This window comes from Ahaetulla prasina, chromosome 1 (genome assembly GCF_028640845.1).
Source record: "Ahaetulla prasina isolate Xishuangbanna chromosome 1, ASM2864084v1, whole genome shotgun sequence".
Classification (NCBI taxonomy): domain Eukaryota; kingdom Metazoa; phylum Chordata; class Lepidosauria; order Squamata; family Colubridae; genus Ahaetulla; species Ahaetulla prasina.
In genome coordinates, this window is record NC_080539.1 from 91,502,104 (window position 1) to 91,520,470 (window position 18,367).

Below are 18,367 nucleotides of genomic sequence, written 5' to 3' on the forward strand. Positions count from 1 at the left end.
GATATAGTAATGTTATTAACCATTACAATTAAAAAAAATAAAAACTAATATGAAGTAAAAAGAAAAAAGAAAAAAAAGCACGGATTGCAGTTCTAGCAAGATAGTTACTGCCTCCCAGAGTTTCAAATCTGCCCAAAACTGCTGTCTTGCAGTCTCCTCATGCAGAGCAAATGTTTGGAGCCTTTGTGGGTGATTCTAAAGACTTCTTGTTCAGAGAAGAATTATGAAGACTTGGTCTAATTGCTGGCTCTTCATTTCACTATGGTCATCCATCTTCAATCGTCATTTCTTCCCCAGAATTCCTTTTATCCAGCAAAATCGATTAGTGATGCTGATAGCGCTATTTAGGATTAAAATTTCACCCTATGGTCAGTCTCATTCCCATCGTTCCAGGGTGATTAGAAGTGGACTATTCAAATATCAGAAAAGCTGAATGTGTAGAACAGTGGTAGTCAACTTGGTGCCTACCGCCCACTAGTAGGCATTCCAGCTTTCATGGTGGGCGGTAGGGGTTTTGCCCGATACCGAAGCACTTTCCTTTTTTTTAATTTAATTCACTTTTTTAAAAAATTTCATAGCATTATTTTAAAACATTTTCATTAGGTTTTCATAAAATTCCCCGTGACAATTTAAATTTCTGAAAATATACTATTTGTATCGCCTGCGCATAAGTTTAGTTCACGGTATGTAAGTGAAACTAAATGGCGCTATAGTGCAACCACAAACAAAAGAGCCTCGTCTCAGAATAGCTCGCGCATCTCCCCCCACACCACCCAGCTGTAACAGACAAGCAGAGCTGGTAGCCAGCGCCCCCCCAAATCCAATCCACAATGCACGAGAGGCATGCGCAGACGATATACGGCGCATTAGTGTGGTACCGGTGGGCGATTAGAAAATTTTACTACTAACAGAAATACAAAAGTGGGTAGTAGGTATAAAAAGGTTGACTACCCCTGGTGTAGAACAAGAAATTATGTCTTATAAAGACTGTCTGTAGATGAAGCGCAGTGTTGGGTCATATATCTTAGTGAGTTTAAAGGTAAAGGTAAAGGTTCCCCTTGTACATATGTGCTAGTCGTTCCCGACTCTAGGGGGCGGTGCTCATCTCCATTTCAAAGCCAAAGAGCCAGCACCGTCCAAAGAGGTCTCTGTGGTTATGTGGCTGGCATGACTAAATACCAAAGGGGTACGGAACGCTGTTACCTTCCCACCAAAGGTGGTCTCTATTTTTCCTACTTGCATTTTTTATGTGTTTTGAACTGCTAGGTTGGCAGAAGCTGGGACAAGTAACAGGAGTTCACTCTGTTATGCGGCACTAGGGATTCGAACTGCCGAACTGCCTACCTTTCTGATCGACAAGCTCAGTGTCTTAGCCACTGAGCCACCGCATCCCTTAGTGAGTTTAACCTATAACAATTCTGGTGAAATGTAAAATGCATTGAGACTGCCCTATGAACACTACAGTTGATTGGCCTCCATATTTAAGCTATGGATCAGCTGCATTGGTCCCTAATATATTTCTTTCAGTGCTGTAAATCAGATAAAAGAAACCCTTTCCACTTAATTTGGATGATTACATATACCCTTAGATAAGAGGGGAAAAATTAATTTGTATTGATATAGAAGAGTGAGGTGACCAACAAAGCTGATCCCTGGGGTCCTGATGCTTCAAATTCTGAATAATTCAAAAGATAAAACGTATTTCTTGTAGCAATTGCTCTTTTCCCTTTATATAAATCCAATTAGATTGGGTTTTCATTCCTCTTGTCAGCAGCTGGCATAGCTGCTCTGCTTCAGCCATCTGCTTGCATCTCATTAAATATACTGTGGTTGCAACAACTCTACCAAAGAATATAGTTCCGCCTGTTTTCCATTCTTTGCACATTTATTTACCAGCAGTTGTTATTTCAAATTTCTTTTTTTCAGCACTCATCACATTCATTTAGTCAAATTTAAAGTATGATTTGAACAACCATACTATGACCTTGAGCCACAAGGTACAGAGAAGCCATACTTGCAATTCATAGTAGATAAATTATTTAAGGAACAATGTCTTCCAATTATTATTGATGAATGAAATCCTTGCTCTGTGTAAATGAATGGCAGAATGCCCATGAATTTAAAAGGGTGAAGACTCCAATCCTCCACATGGAAGTTTACTGCCTGTTTTCTTTCAAAACAAAGAAAAAACATAAAGAGTTGAAGGGAGAAATCTTCAGGCAGTTACACCCTACAGTATTCAATCCTGCATCTTTAGCCAAAGAAAGAGTTTTTATAACTTCCCTTGTCAGATATATAGTAAATATTTTAAAATTCAAGCACTCCACAGATAAACTAAATGTCCCAATCATTTTGGGTTGGTAGGCACATCTGAGCATCTCACCAATTGGTTCCCAACTTTCCATCTCTGCTGCCATGGCAGCAAGGTCAATCACAAAAGCAAATTTCCCCAAAACACAAGCTGAAGATTAAAAACAATAAAACCCCAAATTAATAAAGGTCAAAAAGACAATGATTCCAGTAGTGAATCTGCTTTATCAGGGCACCAGCCAATATCCTTTTTTAAAAAAAGAGAATTCATTTCTGGTTGCAAAAACTCTTCATGCTTACATAAGAAAAATTCAATATTTCACGTTAGATAATGTTTAATGTTGGAAATTATAATGAAAGGGCTGAGATTCTATGTAGAAGGAATAGACGTGTTATACAAACAGCACTTTTTTTGAAAAAATAGCTATAATATTTCTCTTGGAATTGCTGAATGTTTTTACAGCAAATACAAATAAAATCTATGCATTCCAATATAAATGCTAATGATTAAAGATCACCTAACAGAGTAATAATTGCCCAAACTATACCAAGTAAATGATTATTTAAAGCAAGGTTTAAAGCCTGGGTATCCAACCTTTTGGCTTGCCTGGGCCACCCTGAGTGAAGAGGAATTGTCTTGCGCTACTTATAAAATATATAATATAGTTAATGTACAGTATATAAATCACATAATAAAGCTTCCCGAATGCCATCACTCTGCTAAACAAATATTTCCCTCAACACTGTCAAACTATTTACTAAATCTGCACTATTAATCTTCTCATCGTTCCCATCACCCATCTCCTCCCACTTATGACTGTATGACTGTAACTTTGTTGCTTGTATCCTTATGATTTATATTGATATTGTTTCCTGATTGCTTATTCGTACCCTATGACTATCAATAAGTGTTGTACCTTATGATTCTTGATAAACGTATCTTTTCTTTTATGTACACTGAAAGCATATGCACCAAGACTAATTCCTTGTGTGTCCAATCATACCTGGGCAATAAAAAATTCTATTCTATTCTATTCTATTCTATTCTATTCTATTCTATTCTATTCTATTCTATTCTATTCTATTCTATTCTAAAAGTTTATGATTTTGTGGGTCCCAATTACTAGCTATCCAGGACTGCTTGTGGTCTATGAGTTGGGTGTCATGGTTCTGAGCCCAGGCAGTAAGAGAGGAGATCACACTGTCAGTAGAACAATTCAATTTTACTGGTCTTTAGACGCGACACGCAGTGAAATGGGGTTTCTAGCCAGCATTACTGTCTTCCACCTGCCAGCTGACTATGAGGGCTCAGCAAGCCCCCACCCCCAATGGCTTGCTCCAGCAAGGAATCACTGGCCTTGGACTTCTGGGCTCTGTGCCAGTCGCCACTGCTTTGCTCCTCGCTCTTCCAGGGGGCCCTCCATGAGTCCATTGTGACACCCAGCACCAGACACCCAACCGTGCACCCCAATGCGACCCCCTCCCCACTCCTTGCTTGTGGCAACTATGAAACAATGAGCAGGGGTGTGGCCTTGAGGTCGCCATCTTGGATGTTGACATTGGGCATACCTAGTTTAAAGTATAATAAACAAAGAAGTAACAGAAGAGAGCAACAGGTAAAAATAAAATCAGATAAGGCATTAATGGGGGCTACAAAATAGTTTAATTTAGGGGTCAAATTATTCTCCAAAGCACCAGAGGAAAGGACAAGAAACAATGGTTTAAAACTAATCAGAGAGAGAAGCAACCTGGAATTAAGGAGAAACTTCCTAACAGTGAGGACAATTAACCAGTGGAACAGCTTGCCTCCAGAAATCATGGGCGCTCCATCACTGGACGTTTTTAAGAAGAGTCTAGATCAGGGATGTCCAAACTTGGCCCCTTGAAGAGTGGTGGACTTCAACTCCCAGAATTCCCCAGCCAGCAACTTGCTCATATTTATAGCTCACGCAGGCTGGGGAATTCTGGGAGTTGAAGTCCACCACTCTTCAAGGGGCCAAGTTTGGACACCCCTGGTCTAGATAGTCACTTATCTGAAATAGAACATGTTCTCCTGCTTGAGCAGGGGGCTGGACTAGAAGACTTCCAAGGTCCCTTCCAGCTCATTCATTCTATTCTAGTATGAGTGGGATGATTAATAAGCCTTAATATGTTTTATTTTTTTTAATTATAATTTTTTAAAATTAAATTTATTTGCCACCCATCTCGCTACAGGGCAACTCATTATACCATTGCATGCTTTAGAAACTCCATCGTGGTTTGTATTATTGTCAGAGTCTATGACACTCTATGGAATGTTTAGACAAATCCTGACAAAGAAGACAGATTCTGAGTAAAATAAATAAAAATTTTGTCCACATGCAGGCTTTGAGCTGCCAAGTTGCTTTTAGCACTAAATAATATTAACCACACAGCATAGAATTGCCTATAAGGTGGAAGAGTTGAAATGGGGCATAATGGAAACTGTAAATAACACAATATAGTAGCATGTATTTACAGGATTTCTAAAACATGTCAGCATTCAGCAAGATAAAAATTAATGAGCAATAGATAAAAGGTTTTATAATCACTAGATCACATTTTCTTAGTTAATGGACCTGAGCTATTCACTTTTTCTAGAACTGGAAAGGAGGAGAGGATGTGACTTTTTAAAAGATTACTGATGTTCTTTTTGTAAATGCCCAAATAGTAGCTCTGTTCAAGTAAATGTGTCTGCTTGGAACGGACCATGCGGAGCCCAAAAACGGGGCATGCAGAGGCCAAAAATAGGGCGCATGGAGGCCGAAAACGGGACGTGGACGCGGCGATAGGTGGTGGCGATCCCCGCAGCCTGGAACAGCTGATCAGCGGTATTCTGGGAAGCTGAAAATGGGGTGAGCAGAGGCCAAAAATGGCTGAAGGGTGGAGGCTGGCAGGTGGGCGGGCTTTGGCAATATTCGCTCTATAAAATGCACAGACATTTCCACCTACTTTTGGGGGCAGCATCTTATAGACCGAAAAATACGGTACTTGTTTCTCAGTGTGGATGCAGGTCTTCAGTTCCTCTATAGTTGCTTCTTACATTTCATATATACCTACTCATTAGGTCTACTGTTGTAGTAGCATTGCATCTATTTGCAGTACCAGTACGCTACATGCAGACACATTCACATACAGATTACTCCAAAAATGATGTAAATATCTGTTCACTCGCAATACTGACAGGGCAAGCCACTAGGCTGTAAACTGAGAGCAAACCTCACTCCCTACTAGCAGAAAGCACCAAGGACCCCTCATGTCAATCCTAAACTACAAATATTCTCCTTTAATTTTCTGTTTGTTACACAGTATAGTACACACTTATTATTCAGGGTTTCCACATCTTTCTTGTTGAATCACTTAGTATTGGTTAAATTGGTTCAACTTTTGAGCTTTTGTTGCAGATTAGTTTTTGTTTCTATTTCTGAATTGTGAAAAATAGCCGTTTCCGTTTCTTCCCTTGGCATGTAGCGTTTGATAGAAAGGCTAACAACAGAATCTACGCCAGTGCAGCAAATCCAGAGAAGAGTGAAACTTTATTTAAGATGGGTGAAGTTGTACTTGAAATCCTAAACTGTATCTGGTTATTGAAGCACATGAAAAGAAACTGTATGTGAATGGAAAGTGAGATGACAGATTCATCTCCCTCCACTGTTTCCTTTTTTATTAAAAGGGAACCTCTGAGGCAGGAAGTTTGTTTCTCCACTCCCACCTTTCCAAAGCATGGGGACCAGTGCTGTTCAGCCAGTTCTATCTGGTTTGGGCAAATCGGTAGCGGCAGCTGCGGGAGGCGCCACCCACCAGCCCATCGTCAAGTCCCATTTTTGATGCTCTGTGCATACGCAGAATGTCCTGCGCATGTGCAAAGGTGGCACATGCATGCTCCCATTTGCAAACCGGTAGCGAAGGTAAGTGAATACCACCCCTGACGGGGATGCATTAAAGGAGAAAGCAAGACCAGTGAGGGTTTTTTACCGTTTCCATCTATTTGCACTGTACATGCATGAACAATCAAACAGGTCTGTGTAGTAGTTAAAAGCAACTCAAAATCATCCCCACAAAGTCTTCAGCCTGTAATATCTTTACCAAGCAGATATTACGAATCAGGTGCAGCATTTTAAGCCTGGTAGTATTGCAGACTAGAGTAACTGTTTTCATCCAAAGACTCTCCTGCATCCTACACTGTAGAAACATGGATGACAATATAGATCAGGAAGTAAATTATAAAATTGGGATGGATGTTACAGATTATCTATAGTCTCCCCCACCCCCAACCCCAACCCCGCTCTGTGCAGGGTTGCATCTCTGGCAGATGATCATCCTGTCGTGTCTTGCCCGCTCTCACCACAGCCGGGGCCTTCTTATCTGCTTCCGAATGCTGAGGAATGTCCTAGTATGCCTCCCAGCCCCAGCCCTGGCTCCATGCCCAGACAGGCTGAGGAGGAGGAAGCACCTCCCGGCCCCAGCCCTGGCTCCATGCCCAGGCAAACGGAGCAACTAGACCCCTCCCCCTCCCCCACAGCATGTGAGCCTGAGGGAGGTCAATTACCAACAGCTGCCGACTGGAGTGACCCTCGCTTCAGAAGAATTGATAGGCGGTGGCGTCAGAAGGAAGGGAGGGGCAGGCCTGGATAAGTGCTGAGTCATGGAGCCACACCCCATGGCCTATATAAAGGATCTGCTTTCTGGCAGTCTCTGAGTCAGGCAAAGTCTACCTTATCTTGCTGAAGTCACTTTCTGGTCTCCTGCCTGCCTTGAGGACTTTGCTAGGACTTTGGCAGAGCTGCAGAGGCACGCCTGATTCAGATTTCCCTGACCCGGCCGTCAGCGGAGGAGTGGGACACGATACATCCATCCTTTGTTTGAAAATATCTAGGAAAGGAGAAATGACAGTCTGTTCTGTAGACTCATACTTACTGTATTTTTCAGAGTACAAGACGCACCGGAGTATAAGGCACACCTTAGTTTTGGGAGAGGAAAATAGGGGGGTGAGATTCTGCTTACCAGGTATTCATCTGGCTAGTCCAAGCACATTAGTTCTCTCACTGGTTTTGAGGTTGGGGCTGGTTGGGGCATCAGTTTCAGCACATTAGTTCGCTTGCTGGTTTTGGGGCTGATTGAGACTGTGCTTCTAAAGCACAACTGATTGTCAGAGGGAACAGCAATTAGAAAAACAGGCAAAGCACTGAAGATTGGGTTGGGGTTGAAAAACAGCTTCAAAAGCACAGCTGATCTTCAGAGGAAACTTCAGTGACTAAAGCAGGCAAAGCGCGGAAGAGGTAAGAGAAGGCAGCAACTGTTCCGGGTAGCCATTTTGGGCACTGCGCGAGGTTACATTCGGAGTATTAGATGCACCCAAATTTTCAGCCTCTTTTAGGAGGGAAAAAAGTGCATTTTATAATCCGAAAAATATGGTACATGTGTCAGCTTTGGAAGCCATACTAGGACGAAGGCTTCCTCACGCTGCCACTTTCTCCTTTGTGGGAAAGGAGGGGAGGGGGGGTGGTAGTACAAGAGATGATTAGACATAACAACATTCTTCCTGCCGGTCAAGGCCAGGCTGAGCTTGCATCTGGAGAAGGAGTGGCCAGAGTGATGTCTCGGGACGGGACGGTTGAAGACTGGAGCATGTGATCGGCAGAGGGGTCATGAGGGTGGGGATTTTGGGGTTTGTATTACTGAGGGAGGAACCCGGATCTCCAGATTCGGATTTCAACCAACTGTGCCAGATTACCTATGCTAGTAAAAGAACTTTGAAAGATATTTTGCTTCAGAGTCTTTTCTGCAAGAAGGGTTTTCTGGAACGCTGACAACATGTTCAGGAAGGGACATATTTCTCCTGATGTCTAATCTGAGTCTGCTCTGGAGCAGGGGTGAAATGCTACCAGTTTGGACCAGTTCGGCCAAACTGATAGCAATGGCAGCAGGTGGTTAGGAGAACTGGTAGTGACGGCAGGACAAGGCTCCGCCCACCCTCCCGGTCATCATTAAAACCAGGAAGTAACCTGTTTTTTACCCTCTGCGCATGTGCAGAAGAGTTTGTGCATGCACATAGGGTCCACGTGTGCACTTCCAAACCAGTAGGGAAGGTAAGTAGATTTCATCCCTGCTCTGGAACAGCAAAGTTCACTCCCTATCAAGTTCTGGAATCCTTCCTGTCCTGGGCACAATGTGCAAACATTGGGGGTTTGAAGACCATGAGAAACCCTGACAAGGAACAGCAGCCATCTCTTCAAGAGACAAGAGGCGTGCATAAGATAAGATAAGATAAGATAAGATAAGATAAGATAAGATAAGATAAGATAAGATAAGATAAGATAAGATAAGATAAGATAAGATAAGATAAGGGGCGTGCATAAGAGCACAAAAGTGCCTATCTTTACTGTCCTATTGTTCCTTTCATTATATCAAATTAACATAGCTGTTGCATACTTTACTTATATATACATATTTTTTCTTTCATGATGTGTTGTTTTTATTTATGACGATGTTTGTGTATTCTGTTGTGACAAAAATAAATAATAATAAAAAAGACAAGATTAAGCCAGAAAAAGCTACACTGACTAGATCCAGTCCACCAGGAAAGTCCCCAAACAGAGCATTTAATGTGGGCAGATCACCATTAGACTTCTACCACTAGACTTTGTGTCTTGCTGCTGTCAAAGCCTTCTCCTCCTTTAAATGATGATTACTCCCCTCTTTCAAATTTCTGCAGCCTGTACAGGTAGTCCTCAACTTAAACCACAGTTCATTTAGTGATGGTTCAAAGTTCAATGGCAACTTTGAAAAAAGTGACCTAAGACCACTTTACAACCCCTGCAGCATCCTCACGGTCACGTGCTTGACAATTGACTCACATTTATGACGGTTGCAGTATCCTGGAGTCACGTGATCCCCTTTGGTGACCTTCTGGCAAGCAAAGTCAATGGGGCAAACCAGATTCCCTTAACAAACCATGTTACTATTTTAAGAATTGCAGTGATTCCCTAACAGATGTGAATGGGGAAAAAATCATAAAATGGGGCAAAACTCACTTAAAGAAATTTCTCACTTAGCAACGTAACTTTTGGGTTCAATTGTGGTCGTAAGTCGAGGAGTACATGTACTACCTAGAAGTATATATCCCTGACTTTTAAGAGGATGGATGAAAATCGGGGCAGACATTTTTTTTCTTAAGATGATATAAAACAGGGGTCTCCAACCTTGGCAACTTTAAGCCTGGTGGACTTCAACTCCCAGAATCTCCCAGCCAGCAAAACTGTCTGGGGAATTCTGCAGTTGAAATCCACCAGCCTTAAAGTTGCCAAGATTGGAGACCCCTGATATAAAATAGAATAGAATAGAATAGAATAGAATAGAATTTATTGGCCAAGTGTGATTGGACACACAAGGAATTTGTCTTGGTGCATATGCTCTCAGTGTACATAAAAGAAAAGATACGTTCATCAAGGTACAACATTTACAACACAATTGATGGTCAATATATCAATATAAATCATAAGGATTGCCAGCAACAAGTTATAGTCATACAGTCATAAGTGGAAAGAGATTGGTGATGGGAACTATGAAACGATTAATAGTAGTGCAGATCAGTAAATAGTCTGACAGTGTTGATGGAATTATTTGTTTAGCAGAGTGATGGCCTTCGGGGAAAAACTGTTCTTGTGTCTAGTTGTTCTGGTGTGCAGTGCTCTATAGCGTCGTTTTGAGGGTAGGAGTTGAAACAGTTTATGTCCAGGATGCGAGTGATCTGCAAATATTTTCACGGCCCTCTTCTTGATTCGTGCAGTATACAGGTCCTCAATGGAAGGCAGGTTGGTAGCAATTATTTTTTCTGCAGTTCTAATTATCCTCTGAAGTCTGTGTTTTTCTTGTTGGGTTGCAGAACCGAACCAGACAGTTATAGAGGTGCAAATGACAGACTCAATAATTCCTCTGTAGAACTGGATCAGCAGCTCCTTGGGCAGTTTGAGCTTACTGAGTTGGCGCAGAAAGAACATTCTTTGTTGTCCTTTTTTAATGATGTTTTTGATGTTAGCTGTCCATTTGAGATCTTGCGATATGATAGAACCTAGAAATTTGAAGGTTTCTACTGTTGATACTGTGTTGTCAAGTATTGTGAGAGGTGGAAGTATGGAAGGGTTTCTCCTAAAGTCTACCACCATTTCTACGGTTTTGAGTGTGTTCAGTTCCAGATTGTTTTGGTTGCACCACAAGGCTAGTCGTTCGACCTCTCGTCTATATGCGGATTCGTCATTGTCTCGAATGAGACCAATCACTGTTGTGTCATTTATAACAGAGTTGTAAAGGATTTGAGGCTGTTCTAGTCCAAACGATCCTCCTTAATTGACGCCACAAGTTCATTCATTCCCAGATAAACAGACTCATGCTCCGACCAGTCCCGTTGCTCGGAAAAACGCAGCAGAAAGGTTCGTCAGCAGCCAAGCTAACCACTATCATCTCCCGTTCATTTACAATCGGGAGAAACGGTACGGAAGTCGCAACCTCTTTCCTACCGTAGTCTCCGGTAATAAAAGCAAAACCCCAAAAAAGGCGTTTGAAGGAGAAGCAGCGCTCTCGGGGCCCTTCGCAATGCACACTCGGGGCTCTTTTTAAATGAACGGGGAGTTCCCGTGTGTGTGTAAGCAGTTTTCCCCCATCACTTTCGCCCAAAGAAAAAGCGGGAAGGATGGGCGTCGGGAGGAAACGCTGCTCTCCCAAGAGCTTTTCTTCGGTCCGTCGGTTTCGGTCTTCGGGGAAAGCAAAGGTGGTGGCGGCGGCGGCTGCAGTGGCGAGGTGACTCAGCGGCGCCTTCTTAAATAATTAGGCGTTGCTGGACGAGTGTCGACTCATAACGGCTCTCTTCCTCCCCACTCCCCCCCCCGGAAAGATTTCTAAGGAAGTGACACTCGGTGGGGAGAGAGACGTCAGAGGAGGTTTTTACTTTATAAATATATGTATTATATATATAGATATATTTTTATATTTATAATAAATATATATTTAAAATAGCTAATGTCTATACATAATATGCATACACGTGTATTATGTATATACATACATATGTACATACACGCATACATACATGTGTGTGTAAAACCTCAGCTAATGTCTCTTTATATATATAAAGGTATATAACATATACATACACTATATGATTCTCGGTGTGTGTAAAACCTCAACTAATGTCTCTCTTTAAATGTATATAACATACATAATTGTGTATGTGTGTGTAAAACCTCAGCTAAAAAATAATTGCAGAAAAAATAATTGCTACCAACCTGCCTTCCATTGAAGACCTGTATACTGCACGAATCAAGAAGAGGCCGTGAAAATATTTACAGATCCCTCACATCCAGAACATAAATTGTTTCAACTCCTACCTTCAAAACAACACTACAAACCACTGCACACCAGAACAACTAGACACAAGAACAGTTTTTTCCTGAAGTCCATCACTCTGCTAAACAAATAATTCCCTCAACACTGTCAATCTGCACTACTATTAATCTTCTCATCATTCCCATCACTAATCTCTTTCCACTTATGATTGTATGATTGTAACTTTGTTGCTGGCAATCCTTATGATTTATATTGATATATTGACCATCATTTGTGTTGTAAATGTTGTACCTTGATGAAGGTATCTTTTATGTACACTGAGAGCATATGCACCAAGACAAATTCCTTGTGTGTCCAATCACATTTGGCCAAAAAAAAAATTCTATTCTATTCTATTCTAATGTCTGTTTATATATAAATGTATATAACATACATACACTATATAATTGTGTGTGTGTGTAAAACCTCAGCTAGTATCTCCCTTTAAATGTATATAACATATACATACACTATATAATTGTGTATGTGTGTAAAACCTCAGGTAATGTTTCTTTATATATATAAATGTATATAACATACATACACTACATAATTGTGTGTGTGTGTAAAACCTCAGCTAATGTCTGTATATATATAAATGTATAGAACATACATACACTATATAATTGTGTGTGTGTGTGTGAAACCTCAGCTAGTATCTCCCTTTAAATGTATATAACATATACATACACTATATAACTGTCCGCGTGTGTAAAACCTCAGCTAATGCCTCTCTTTATATATAAATATATATAATATATAGATACGCGATATAACGTGTGTGTGTGCGTGTGTTTTAAAACATTAACATTGATTTTTGAAGAAGCGGCTCCATGGGTGGAGTTTCGCTTTCCCTTCTCCTCCTCCTCCTCCCCTTCCCCTCTCCGCCCCCCAGTTGGTTGATTCTAGGCTCGGGCGAAGAAGCGGCGATTGGCGGACTGGCGCTCGACTTCTTTCGGAGCATCGATGTCAGCAGCGGGTGAGCCCGAGGTACGCGAGGATTTTCTTGCTGTGAGTTGCAGGGAACTTTCCCCTTTGCACGCCTAATATTTGTCTTGGGGGTTTCCCTCTCCTCCCCCCGACACACACACAATCATACCCCTTCGCCCCTCTTGCCCCGGCTTGGGATGTCGCCTTTGAAAAGTACGGAAGTGTCTAGTGGTTTGAGAATGGAGGGAAGGGCGGAGAGTGGGGGGGGGGAGAGATGAAGGGGGGGGGGGTCGAGAGCAGGGCCTTGATTTTTGAGTCGGGGGGAAGGACGTGGTCGTCATTTTCGGTTTTCCTTCTGTCTCCCCCAAAAAGAGAGAGAGAGAGAAGTCCTTCGATTCCGGTTTTGCAAAAAAAACCACCACCCCAATCTCTCTTTGTGAGGAAAGGGAGCCGAAGCGGAACGAAAAGTGGCCGGGGTACCTGCTGCTTCTCTCTGTGGGGTCGTGCAACAGATTTCCCCCACCCCCCAGCCTGGTCACCGTTTCCATGGACACCGCCGAAAAGAAGAAGAATCGCCCTCGAGATTTTTGTAGGAAACCTCATGCGGCCCTTAAGCGAGGCCCCTGGGGTATTGGGATGCATATATTTGTGCAAGGTTTCCAGTGTGTTGCTTCCTTTCTGGTCTGTCTCCCCAAGCACAAGGAGAAGGTGGGGGAGGGGAGGGGTTGCCTAGGAAACAGACGTTTGTGATATTCTAGGTTGCAGATGCTCTACTGAATATGCTTTACTTTCCGAGGAGGACATGGATGTTGCCTACAGTAATGAGCAGTTGCTAATGAAATGTAGCGAAGTATTAGTAAAGTTGTGAAAATTAAAGTGGGGATGACGACTGCTAGTTAATTATCAGAAGTTGTGCCTTGATGAAGGTGTTTATATCTCTTGCATCTTACCTTAAGGCTGCTGGCAGATGCTTGGATGAAATACCACATCTGTTGGCTCAGATATTGCAGCCGAAACATTTCGCTTCCTAGGTGTGCAGAACATTTGGTTCTTGTACAGGCAGAAATTAACTGATGGAAGAGCTGTGCCTTCTTCTAATGCTCCTTTTTAAGTATGCTTCTGCTTTTGCAGGCGGAATCTGCCCCTTGTGATTCAAGAAAGCGTCTATAGGAAAAGCTGTGTTTGCTCCTCAGTTTTGGAAAATGCTTTTGATCAGATGCACTTAACTCATGCAAGCAGGAAAGATGCAAACAGCTACTTGCATTGGAGTACAGATGAAGGAAAACAATTACACTGGATTCGTACTATGCTTGGCAGCATCATGCAAAGTGTTTTCTTAGAGAGCTTCCTCAGAATCAGTTACCTTCCTAGGTGGCTTGTGGAGATCAGACATTCCAGATTCTAATGCAAACGTAACAAGAAAAACATATAGCTGAATGTAATGCATGTTGCGATGGAGTTGAAATATGCCATATCGTGTGATGACTTTGAATGTGTTGTATAGAAAAATAGAGTAGAAACTAATTTAAATAGATAATAAAAATAGCTTTCTCAATAGGTTTTACTCTTACAAGATTTTACAATATCATTAAGTTACACTTCGTATCCTACTGACAACTAGATATTTTAATAACACACTCTTCAGATGTACTATTCCTATGCACCAGTGGTTAGTTAAACATAAAAGACATGTAATTGTTTGAGTCTTCTGAACTGAGCAACTGTGTTTCAACTGGATGTGTATACTTGGTTGATTACAAATCTGAAATGTTTGAGCAACTTTTCTTAAACCAGATAGCCTTGAGATGTGGGGACTTAAATTCCCAGAATTTTCAGCAATAATTCTAGAAGTCTAGAAGCTCTGATCCATCCATCTGTAAATAATCTTCTCTAGCCTCAACTGTCTTGCTTGCAAAGGCAAGAGTAACTAAAAGGATCAGAGGTCTTTTTCATCTTCTTTTTCATTTGTGAGTCTCTCTTTCTCACCTTGTGTATAAGTAATATTGTGTCCTTTCCTTCTTGCTAAGGTAATTCTTGCTGAAAGGCTTCTGTATGTAGACAATGATTAAAGCCCATGAACTTGAAGGGTTTAATTCCTTAACTTTGAGGACTCGTTTGCTTATCTCCTTGGATTCAAATTTTTGAGGAACAGGCCTCCAATAAGTCGCCAAACTAATGGGATGTTGATATTCTTATACTATGTACAGTTAACTCCTTTGACCAATGTGCATGAAGCCTAAAGTGCAATTATGCTCATGTAAATAATTTGAGAAGCTTTTAGATGCTTTTAGGTTAGGACTCAATGTCTTAAATTGCGTTTTAGGATTGAGAAGCTCAATTATTGATTTTTAATTTTTTAACAATGGATGAAAGCAACTCTGAAACAACTGTTTCTATGACCTTCAAGCACCAGGCCTCCAGAACACCCTGACCTGTGAGTGACTTAATTGCATAAGGGTAGCTTCTAAAAATGTTTGTCTACTGCTAATCTGGAAGAAACTGAAGTTCAGGTCTGATTAGTATTCAAATGAAAGACTGTCATGGAACCCAAGGCTCTGAGTCTAGTGCAGGGGTAGTCAACCTTTTAATACCTACCACCTACTTTTGTATCTCTGTTAGTAGTAAAATTTCCTAACCGCCAACCGGTTCCACAGTAATGCGCCGGGTATCGTCGTCTGCACATGCCTCTTGTGAATCGTGGATTGGGTTTGGGTGGGGTGGGGCGCCGGCTACCATCTCTGCTTGTCTGTTACAGCTGGGTGGTGTGGGGGGAGATGCGCGAGCTATTCTGGGATGAGGCTCTTTTGTTTGCGGTCGCACTATAGTGCCATTTAGTTTTACTTACGTAACGTGAGCTAAACTTATGCACGGGTGATACAAATAATATATTTTCAGAAATTTAAATTGTCACGGGGAATTTTATGAAAACCTAATGAAAATTTTTTAAATAATGCTATGAAATTTTTTTAAAAAGTCAATTAAATTAAAAAAAAGAAAAGTGCTTCAGTATCAGACAAAGCCTCTACTGCCCACCATGAAAGCTGGAACACCCACTAGTGGGTGGTAGGGACCAGGTTGACTACCACTGGTCTAGACTATGAAGTCAAATATTCCAGATGTAATATTGTTATCAAGAAAATAGCAATGACCATCTTTCTGTATCATCATCTAGGAATGAATTATGCTTGCAGAACATTATTGCCCCCCCCCCCCGCCCCTTCCTTCCATCATTAGGAAATATTGAGTTTGAATGTTGACTTATGGCTTCTCTTTGCTTTGCCTTCTTTCCTTCCTTCCCCTATCAGATTTCAGTCTCTGACTTTCATTGTTTGTGTTCTGGTGGTGAATAAGTAATTAGTGACAGCTAAGAAATGAGATAATAAATGTGACATTCACTTATACGCAGAAGAAAAGCTTTTGGCTTTTTTAGAGGATGACGCTGTGGCCCTTGAGAAAGGAGGTAAGTTCTTAGTTTGACAGGTGGGAAGATTCCAGCTGAAAAAAATAATAGTAAAAAAAAAATTAGGAAAGAACATATTAGTAGAAAAGCTATGAAATACTCTCTAACCTAGCATATAGAAATGCTTTCCTTTCTGCTACAAACATGCATAAAGCAGTCTCTTTTGTACTTTGTTGTTAAAAGCAACCCACCCTGTGTTAAGGACAAAACAGCCCTACAGTGACAACTGTGCAAACTCATTCTCAGTAGTTTATGGAAGAGTTTTGCTGTGCCTAACCAATGTGGTGACAGTGTGTAGTATTATATTTATAGTTTCTTTTGACAGTCAGTGCAGACTGTTATTAACATCAGAGGGGGAAAGAGCGCATTTATAAAATGTTATGTATGTATCCAAAGAGGTAGCACAGTCTACTGACCCAAATCATTTCTTTTGTCAATTAGATTCCAAATTATACTCTATCCATTCTACTTACAATGCTTTAAAAAATCTCTCTGCATCATCCAGACACTCAATTTCTATTTCCATTTTAGCTTCCTTTGTCTGATGGAGATATATTTAACCTGCAGCATTAGTAGGATATACTTTGATTGGGCCATACTTTTGGTTAATTTGGAGTATTTTAGTGCATGCTAGTTGGCATCTCATGGGATAATTTTGAAATAATGAGTGTCACTGCAATATGCTACCAATGGGGAGATCTAATGTGCTCTTTCCGTGAGCAGATTTATGTTCCACAACTTCCAGAATTTATCTAGGTGTGGAGACTTTGATGTTCTCTGCACTTGGTTGCTTGCTTGTAGGCATTTAAGACTCCACAGTTCAACCCTGAGCTACGTATCTTCTCTTCTGTTCTTATTATCTAGATGTCTTTATTTTCACCTACTACTTCCTTGCAAAATCCTAAAATTAGGATTAAATAGAATTGCTTCTGTTTCCTTTGATATACTGATTTCTGAAAGTATTTTCTTGTGCTCCGTTAGGATTGTGCTCATCATATGTGAGGGTTAGAAACTACTTTTAGTATCTGTGAGTTTATGGGATCTGTACTTTTAAAGTATAAATTACATAAGATAATGTTTAGTGGGCTTCAAATAAAAATCAGGCACATAGAGAAAAATCTGGTTTGTCAGCATCATGCTTGAATAGGAAACAATATTATGATGTGGCAGCACTTTTAGATGGTGATAAACCTGTCTACAATATACATTGAAAGAATAATGGTAAATGCAGAATTTTCTCATATATCTGATTTAATCATGGAGGATGTGTTTCAGTTAAATTGGTATTTAACTTAATGCAGTTGAGAAATGTTTTACAATAATTATTTTAAAACCAAAGACCTCATTCTTCAATTTTAGTTTATTACAGAAGCTATGATTTCTTTTGTTTTCAAATGTTTATCTTTCTCCTGAGCAGGTAAAAATTAAATGATCCCATCTTTCTCAGAATTTAGTAGTTTATATCTCTGTTTCAAATCACATCAACAGAATAATAGTACTGTAAAGCCTTAGTTTAATGAACTATTGGGGGAATGAGTATATTTTAATTCTAAACGGCAACTAATTTTAAAATCAAATTATCTAAACTGATACGAACAATTTCTAAATATCAGTTATTCAATTATGCAATTATTGATTAAAAGAATGTAATATCTGGATTAATAATAATAATAATAATAATTTAATTTTTATACCGCCCTTCTCCCGAAGGACTCAGGGCGGTGAACAGGCAAATAAAATAGTACAATATATTACAATAAAACACATTTTAAAAAACTTATTCAAAATAGCCTAACTTTAAAATACCATACAAAATATAAAAAACCCCAATAAAATCCATATTTAAAAACCCTGTTTAAGCCAGTCCTGCTCAAAAGAATAGATATGTCTTCAGGTCGCGGCGAAAGGTCCAGAGGTCAGGAAGTTGTCGAAGTCCTGGGGGAAGGTCCAGAGGGTAGGTGCGCCCACAGAGAAGGCTCTCCCCCTGGGGGTCACCAGCCTACACTGTTTGGCTGACGGCACCCTGAGAAGACCCTCTCTATGGGAGCGTATCGGCCGGTGGGAGGCATGTGGAAACAGAAGGCGGTCCCGAAGATATCCCGGTCCTATGCTTTAACAGTGGACGTTCATTGTTCGAGTAAAATCCAAACAAAAATGTTTTCTCATGCATCTGAAGTCCACTGATTGGAAGACCCAGACAACTGTAAAATCAGTGTATAAATGAATCATTATTGTTTGAATTATACTGTTCAATTATATAATCTAGAT

The 18,367-nt window shown here is 40.7% G+C and overlaps 1 protein-coding gene across 3 annotated transcripts in view; it reads left to right on the plus strand.

Moving 5' to 3' along the window:
- Positions 1-12,589: 12,589 nt before the first annotated feature.
- The window catches only part of AGPAT4 (1-acylglycerol-3-phosphate O-acyltransferase 4), a 59,311-nt gene continuing 53,533 nt past the window's right edge, over positions 12,590-18,367 (plus strand). The window contains exon 1 of one of the 3 annotated variants that reach the window (XM_058168194.1): positions 12,590-12,720. The gene's annotated coding sequence lies outside the window, so the exon portion shown is untranslated. Of the gene's footprint in view, positions 12,721-14,898; positions 15,074-18,367 lie in introns of those variants that run through there. The other 2 variants (XM_058168204.1, XM_058168185.1) reach the window with 2 other exon arrangements.